The sequence below is a fragment of the Procambarus clarkii genome, chromosome 47, assembly GCF_040958095.1.
Source record: "Procambarus clarkii isolate CNS0578487 chromosome 47, FALCON_Pclarkii_2.0, whole genome shotgun sequence".
Lineage (NCBI taxonomy): Eukaryota > Metazoa > Arthropoda > Malacostraca > Decapoda > Cambaridae > Procambarus > Procambarus clarkii.
The window spans coordinates 28,181,868-28,191,003 of NC_091196.1; positions in this window are offsets into that span (position 1 = coordinate 28,181,868).

The window sequence follows — 9,136 nt, forward strand, 5'->3', positions numbered from 1 at the left end:
TTTTTTTTAAAACAACGCCATCTGTTGGACGTAAGAGCAACACAAGCTGTAATTTTCGAAAGTTCTTCTCCGATTGCTTTGAAATTTTGACATAACATTCCATTTGAATACGCACATGTTATTATATACCTGCCATATAGATGCCACTTCTGTGACAGGTAAAACATGTTTTTTTCTTATATAGCACCATCTGTTGCACATGTAATTGAAACATATTTAGTATAGCAACATTATACTAAATATGTTTTGATTCTATTTCAATTTTTCCGATTGCATTGATAAATTGAATTTTCATAGATTTCGATTTATTTTCATTTTGATTTAATTATTTTGTGTGAAATTGCGTTGAACTGGAGCTGTGTTGTTTACCATTCCGCTCATTTCGTAAGTACAAGTATAGATGCCACACCTGTAACATTTAAAAACATTCTTTTTTTAAGAAACAGCGCCATCTGTTGCACGCACGAGCAACACATGCTATACAAAATATGTTACGATTCCATTTCAATGTTTCTGTTTGCATTGACAAATTTAATTTTCATATATTTCGATTTATTTTCATTTTGATTTAATTATATTGTGTGACATTGCATTAGAATTGAGCTGTGTTGTTTATCATACTGTTCATTTCGTGAATATATGTATAGATGCCACACCTATGACAGGAAAAAACGTTTTTTTATACAGCGCCATCTGTTGCACATATGAGCAACACACGTTATACTAAATATGTTTTGATTCCATTTCAATGTTTCTGATTTCATTGATAAATTTAATTTGTATAGATTTCAATTGATTTACATTTGGATTTAATTATTTTGCGTGGCATTTCGCTGGAATTGAGCTGTGTTGTTTACTATACCGTTCATTTCGTGAGTATAGTTCATTTTGTAATTTTGTAGTTTTTTTCATTTTGTTTTTTAATTGTTTTTCTTATATTTCTGTGATGGGAACATCAAATCATTTGATGCTCCCAATTTTCTGATAGTAACATCAGATTATTTGGGAATGCTTCGGACGAGAGAGAGTGGGAATAGTGCGGAGGACGAGGGGAAGGGAATGGGGAATGGTGGGGAGGACGAGGGGACGGGGGGAGAGGGGAATGATAGGGAGGACGAGGGACGAGGAAGTGGGAGATGGTTGGAAGGTCGAGAGGACGGTGGCGTGGGGAATGGTTAGGAGGACGAGGAGACGCTGGAATGAGGGATGGTGGAGAGAAGAAAGGGACGGGGGCGGGGGAAAAGGTTGGGAGAACGAGGGGAGAGGGAGTGAAGAATGGTTGGAAGGACAAGGGTAAGGGAGAGGAGGGGAAAGGTGGGGGAGGACTAGGAGACCGAGGAAGGTTGCTGTGTCTCAGCAACGCACATGATGTTTCACATCAAAAAGTCAACACCAGCAATCAACAGCCAATTAACACATAACTATATTCTACCCACTTCAAGACCCCGAACCAACATAGAAGCAGCAAGAGAAAATATGGGCCAATAGGCCTTCTGTAGTTACTTTCATTCATATGTTCTCATATTCAATTCATGCTTATTGATTCGTGTCAACTCGCCCAAAAACATTTGTCATATCACCTCACCCAAAACAAATATAAGCATGAAATGATATATGTAAACCAGTCTTAGAAAATATGAGAAGTCGTTGCGAAACTCTTTTTTTATTTATGGTCTGACGCCTAAAAATGAAAAAATAAACTTTGGAGAGTTAATTTTTCAATTTCCCCCGACATTGAAGAAAAACGTATGAAATATTGAGAAGATTCGTGTTAGACTCATTAATCTTACCCTTTCGGGTAAGATTATTACCCGAAAGTTGAATATAACATATTCAACAACATATGTTTACAAGAAAGACTACTACCAAAATATATTAATATATAGGCGAACAAGCTTGAATAGTCCCCAAACATTTATGCGAATGAAAACTCCACACCCAGAAGTGACTTGAACCCAGACCATCAGGAGCACAATGCAACAAGTGTACATGGTACCTTAAACCACTCGACCATCAGTGACTGTACAAAAGACGATGATAGCCGAGGCTATTTGAATCACCGTCCCGACGGCACTTTGATGGTAATCTTGGGCATAGGTATTTCCAGTTGCATTGTGTTGGAAACAAATACGAAAGAAAACTTGATAAATAAAAATTTGATAAAAAGAAAATGAAATTACAGTTCATGAAGATGAAAGGATCGATGACGCAGGACTGCAGACGTCTACCGGAGAAGGCCACGTCTGACATGTTCCAGGAGGCGAGCACCTGACAAAACAACGTCTGACAAGTTCCAGGAGGCGAGCACCTGACAAAACGACGTCTGACATGTTCCAGCAGGCGAGCACCTGACAAAACGACGTCTGACATGTTCCAGGAGGCGAGCACCTGACAAAACGACGTCTGACATGTTCCAGGAGGCGAGCACCTGACAAAACGACGTCTGACATGTTCCAGGAGGCGAACACCTGACAAAACAACGTCTGACAAGTTCCAGGAGGCGAGCACCTGACAAAACGACGTCTGACGAGTTCCAGGAGGCGAGCACCTGACAAAACGACGTCTGACATGTTCCAGGAGGCGAGCACCTGACAAAACGACGTCTGACGAGTTCCAGGAGGCGAGCACCTGACAAAACGACGTCTGACGAGTTCCAGGAGACGGACATCGGAGACGTCGACGCAAGAGCTGGCATATTTGGAAAGTGGTGACCCCTTGAACCGCGAGTAATGACGAGAGTAATGACACGAGAAATGACACCAGTCACACCTGAGGAAATGACAGGGATCAAGACAAGGTGAACTTTATGGGCCTTATCTCCACCCAGAGAACGGAGGAGGAAGGGAGTGTTGATGTAACCACTGCGAGGAGAGGTGGTCAGGGGGAGGGGTAGTAAGGAAAACATAATAAAGGAGACCGAGTATAAAGAATAGCAGGTAATATAAGAACCAGGTCAAAGATCAGGAGAGCATGTAAGAAAAAAGTGCAGGATTTCACTACAAAATTAGACATATACACAGTGTTTACACGTAGCATGCGTAGCGTTTCGGGCAGGTCGCTGGAATACGATCCCCGCCGCGAAGAATCGTTTTTACAACCACGTATCCATTTTACTGTTGAGTTAAACAGAGGTTAGAGTTAAGGATTTGCGCCCAGTAAATCCTCCCCGGCCAGAATACGAACCCATGACAATTCAATTTCTTTCTTTATTATGCACTACATACCCATCCCGTGGGCGGTGGTGTAAAGGATTACAGAGACACATAATCGGTTCAGGGACCGAACCCTCTAGTTCGTTAGCTAAGCAAATAATTTTTTTTTGACGCTAGTTACAAAATTATTGATGTTATATATACATGTACACATATATACACATTACCTACATTAAGCAAATTTTGGATACTTCGCTAAGATTTCGGGCAGCACATCATTATGAATGAAGTACTTACACATTTCTTAGACACTATTGATGGTGTTATCTCTAAATTCCGCGATTTTATCACATTCCATTATATAATGACGCAAAGTATGCGAATAGTTCTGGTGACAGAGTTTACATTTAGTCAAATCTACATCAGCAGATATTACAAATTCCCAGAGGTACTTGTAGCCGAGCCTAAGCCTAGCAGTGGTAACATCTAGAATCTGCTAACATTATTGGATGACCCATAGACGTGCGGTACTTCATTCATAATAGAATGATGATAGATGGAGTAACTGGTGTGAATTTCACTTTGCTTCAAGTCTCCGAAATATAGTTGATGTTCCTGGGATATTGCTGCCCTCAGGCTGTTCGAAGGCAGTCCAAGTTAGTAATCAATTCCCTCTTTACGAGCAAAAGTCTTGGCCAACTCATCAGTTCTATCATGCATTAGGAGACCAATATGGGAAGGAATCCACATGAGACAAACTCTGACTCCATCATTGATTATTTTATTATGTATGTGTCTAGCTTCAGAGATAAGCGCGTCACAGTTATACCTTAGGGAGCTGAGGGCAGTCAAGGATGACAGGGAGTCACTTACAATTAGCGTGTCAACTTTGGATTCATATACGCCCTCGAGTGCAAGGATTATGGCAACCAATTCTGTTTGAAGAGTGGAGAACCAGTTACTTAGACTGGAGTAACAATCAGCAATCGGCAATCTTCACCGATTGCTTTGAAATTTTCACACTACGTTGCATTTGCATCTAAGCGGGTTTTTATGTACATTCTATATAGACATCCCGTCTGTGACGGAAAAAAACATGCTCTTTTTGAAAAACTGTGTTTTTTTAGGTTTTTTCATGTGACGGAAATCTTCGAAACCTCTTTAATGATTGCTTTGAAATTTTGACACAACATTGCATTCGAATAGGCACGTATTCTTATATACTTACTATATAGATGACACTCCTGTGACAGGTAAAAACATGTCATTTTTTAAAAAGAGCGCCATCTGTTGCACGTAATAGGAACCCACTCTATACTAAATATGTTACGATTTCATTTCAGAGTTTCAGGTTGCATTGATAAATTGAATTTTCATTGATTTCGATTTCTTTTCATTTTGATTAAATTATTTTGTGACAATGCATTGGAATTGAGCTGTGTTGTTTACAATACCGTTCATTTCATAAGTATAAGTATAGATGCCACACCTGTGGCAGGTAAAAACTTTTTTTTTTTAAGAAACGGCACCATCTGTTGCATGTAAGAGCAACACACGCTATACTAAATATGACACGATTCCATTTCAATGTTTCTGATTGCACTGACAAATATAATTTTCATACATTTTGATTTATTTTCATATTGATTTAATTATTTTGTGTGACATTGCGTTGGAATTGAGCTGTGTTGTTTACCATACCGTTCATTTCCTGAGTATAGTTTATTTTTTTATTGCTTTTCATTTAATTTTTTTAACTATTTTTCTTATATTTCAGTGATGGGAACATGCGATCATTTGGGAATGCATCGGACGAGGGAGTGGGAAATGGTGGGGAGGACGAGGAGATGTAAGTGGGGGGTAGTGGGGCAGACGAGGGGAGTAGTACGTACAGCGCACAACTAGTACGTACTAGTGTGCGCTGTGCCATACTAATGACGATACAATGCCTTTGAAAACGTCGACAATTGAACGTACTAGCAAGATCTTGAAGACGTCGACAATTGAACGTACTAGCAAGATCTTGAAGACGTCGACAATTGAACGTAGTAGCAAGATCTTCAAGACGTTGACAATTAAACGTACCAGAGGACCCAAAACAGAAAACGGGACAGTTATGTCAATTTCGCGAGCCGCTACCATTTTGTAGTATGACCATTTTTTGCGTATTAGGTAAGTGTATACGTCAAAATGCGACGTTCTATTAAGGAGGGGGGAGGGGGTTAGATTAACTACTATAGCTGAGGTTTCGTCATTAACCTCTGTGTTTCCTGTCAATTCGGTAGCCCCATTGGAATTATTGGTGTATGCAAAGTATATGAATTATATACCATATTTATATACCATATATATATATATATATGGTATATAAATTAATGTGAAAATTATCGAGATACTGAGACATAGTGAGATACAACATGTCAAATAGTATTTACGTACGTCAATTTATACGTGTTAGAGTCGACTAATACGTGCAAGAGTCCGCTAGTACGTGCAAGTGTCTACTAGTACCTACAAGAGTCAGCTAGTACGTGCAAACGTCGGCTAACACGTACAAGAGTCGACTAGCACGTGAAAGTGTCGACTAGCACGTAAAAGTGTCGACTACTACGTGCAATTGTCGACCAGCACATACAAGAGTCAGCTACTACGTGTCAGTGTCGACTAGTACGTGAAAGTGTCGAGTACAGTTTTCTGCAATAAGTCAAATTGGTAAACACACTTTAACAAAAGCCTAGAGCGAGATTTATCAACCCAACCCACTCTCTTTTCTGTCTGTCTGTCTCTGTCTCTCTGTCTTCAGGTGCCAGTTCTGCGTGTCTCTAAACCCAGGGCAGAGGCGGAGGGGCTGAGACGGAGTGACCTCAGTCCTGGCCAATTACCTCAGATTAAGATAGCAGTCTTGATGACGGACAACTGGGGCGGGTGAATGGGCAGTTGAGTGTTCCGGTCTTATACCCTGCATGTTAGGCCGTCCTCACCTGTCTCAAGCTGGTTCACGGGTCAGTATAAGCCCTCCTCACCTGTCCCAAGCTGGTTCACGGGTCAGTATAAGCCGTCATCACCTGTCTTAAGCTGGTTCACGGGTCAGTATATGCCATCCTCGCCTGTCACCTGCACTTAAGAGTGGTGGGAGGTGAAGCCTCTGGCACCCGGGGAAGAGCCCGCGGTGCTGGAAGCAGTTTATATCTCTGGCACTGTGTTGCCGTGCACTGGCAACCCTCTCGTGCACTGGGAGACTTTCACCCTCTGGCAACCTCTATTTCACTGATAAACTTTCATCCACTGGCAACTACTTACTAGCCGGCAACACCCTATGGCAACCTCTCACTAGCCAGCAACACCCTATAGCAACCTCTCACTAGCCGGCAACACCCTATGGCAACCTCTCACTAGCCACCAACACCCTATGGCAACCTCTCACTAGCCAGCAACACCGTATGGCAGACCTCTCACTAGCTAGCAACACCCTATGGCAACCTCTCACTAGCCGGTAACACCCTATGGCAGACCTCTCACTAGTCAGCAACACCCTATGGCAACCTCTCACATCGAATAGAAGCTCTCGACGTTCTCTTTGAACTCCAAAAACTAAAAACTACGGGCTCACCATAGCCTGTGCTACTTGGAACATTTTGTTCCAAGTAGCGAATCTTTAACAACAACAACAACTCCAAAAACTGAACAAAAATTCATCTCAGCTCATATACCCTCGTCTTCCAAGTGTTATATAGTCACACCGACTAAATCATTTCTACTGATATATATTCATCCTTACTTTCAGGGCCCACCACCCCCCATCCTCCCCCCGCTTCGTCTTGGAGGACGGAGGGAGGGGGGGGATCCGTCTGCATGCCTCTCTATGGAGGTTTCAACCACCCCAAATTGGGCAAACCCATTTTTGAGAGCGCAGCGTTGTGGACGACGAGGGTTGCGGGATCACCGGGGTCCGAACTCCCTAATATGCAGACCGTTCCCTGCTGCGCCACTGGCCTCCCCACCCCCTCCCCCCTCTCCCAAGTCTCAAGGAGAACAAGGGCTTTGTTACACTCTCACAGCAGCCCGTTCTCCTAAAGTTTCCCAACGTCAAGAAAACGGACAATTTTGAAGTGGCCTCTCCTAGCCTATCAGAGGACCCAAACAGAAAACGGAACAGTACGTCACTTTCGCGAGCCGCTACCATTTTCTAGTACGAAATTTTTTGGCCTTGTGTAACGCATACGAGCGAAAAGCGACGTTCTTTGGAGGGAGCCAGGATGCTCAGAAATGGGTAGGCGGTTGGGTATGGTTAATTAGTGGTAATTAGTGAATTGCTGGTTATTTTAAAATAGAATATTTCTTACTAAAACTTTTGAGTTTGTATAAACAGAGAGAGAGAGAGAGAGAGAGAGAGAGAGAGAGAGAGAGAGAGAGAGAGAGAGAGAGAGAGAGAGAGAGAGAGAGAAAGAGAGAGAGAGAGAGAGAGAGAGAGAGAATGAATTACATCCAGCAAGATCTTATATATCTTTCACTGCACCATTTTGCTGAAAGATTTATTGGTCGCTTTATCATGGAAGAATCTCAAGTGGCCAATATATATTTGTTTATGCAATTATATTATACTATTATATTTATAAACAATTATAATATTCATATTATAATTGCTAATATTAAGAATGATCATATTCGTCGTCTATTTCCACAAAGTTGACTAGATCTCGCTTGGTTGCCAGTTGATGTTTGTTTCATCCACTTGAACTCACTGTTATCTCTCGTCGCCATATTGGGTTATCTAGCTGGCAAGGTTGCCACTCGCAGCAGTCTATCTCTCTTAAGTCAACTCGTCCTCATCAACAAAGCAGCCTGCGCTTCATCAACAGTGGTCAAATGTTCATTTCATGCCATCGCCAAAAAGGAGGTTTGGCGGCTGGGTTAATGAGCCTTTGGCCTTTGTTGATGAGGACGGGCTGCGTCATGGGCTACACTAACACCGGTGTAGGCGAACTCCCGTATGGGATCTTTCCTCAGCCTTCCTCATCAAGAAATGCTCGCTCCTACAACTGCCAACCTCCGCTGTATATGAATGTATGAATGTATATGAACACTTTACACATGACTCCCAACTGATGACTTGTTGCTCGAACAGTGCTTTGCTCACGTCATTTGTTCGAATCACACCACTGGCAATACCGGTGTATTTTGATTGTTGCCGCCGAAGGCGGCTAGTTTATTGTGCACCCCATACTCATCCTGTGAGCGGTAGCGCAAAAGCATTACAGAGGGCACAAAAGGTCTTTATCAGACCTCATCTTAACTGGTGGAGCTCTTAGGGCTGCGTACTCCATTATTTGTCTATTGGAGACAACACCAACAAGCCCGAAGTGTGTGTATGTGCTGCTCTGCGCAACTATCACTCGGATAGAAGAGATGGCGGTCTCTGTGTCGCGAGCTACGGGTAAAGCACTTTATCAACGCTGCAGAGGAGGTTCACAGGCGATTCAACGAGATTCTGCATGATCTTGAAAGGTGCTCAGGCCTCGTGTGCTGGTACCTGAGCTCCCTGCACACGAACGCCTGCAAGACTTCATGAGCGTCTGGCGTGTGGTCCAAGGAATATTACTCAGGCGTCGTTTCTCTAGACATACATGATCTTTTCGCGGCCAAGTGATTTGTAATTGACCAAGCCATCGTTAATGACTGACATTCACTTACAGGAATGTATTATATCTTTTCTTCCTTCATGCCTACCCTTCTAGCTATTCATCATAAAGTCATAGAATTCAAATACTGTACAACATGGTTTATTAACTATCTTGAGGTTATCTTGAGTTGATTTCGGGGCTTTTTTTTTTTAGTGTCCCCGCGGCCCGGTCCTTGACCAGGCCTCCACCCCCAGGAAGCAGCCCGTGACAGCTGACTAACACCCAGGTATCTATTTTACGGCTAGGTAACAGGGGCATAGGGTGAAAGAAACTCTGCCCATCGTTTCTCGCTGGCGACCGGGA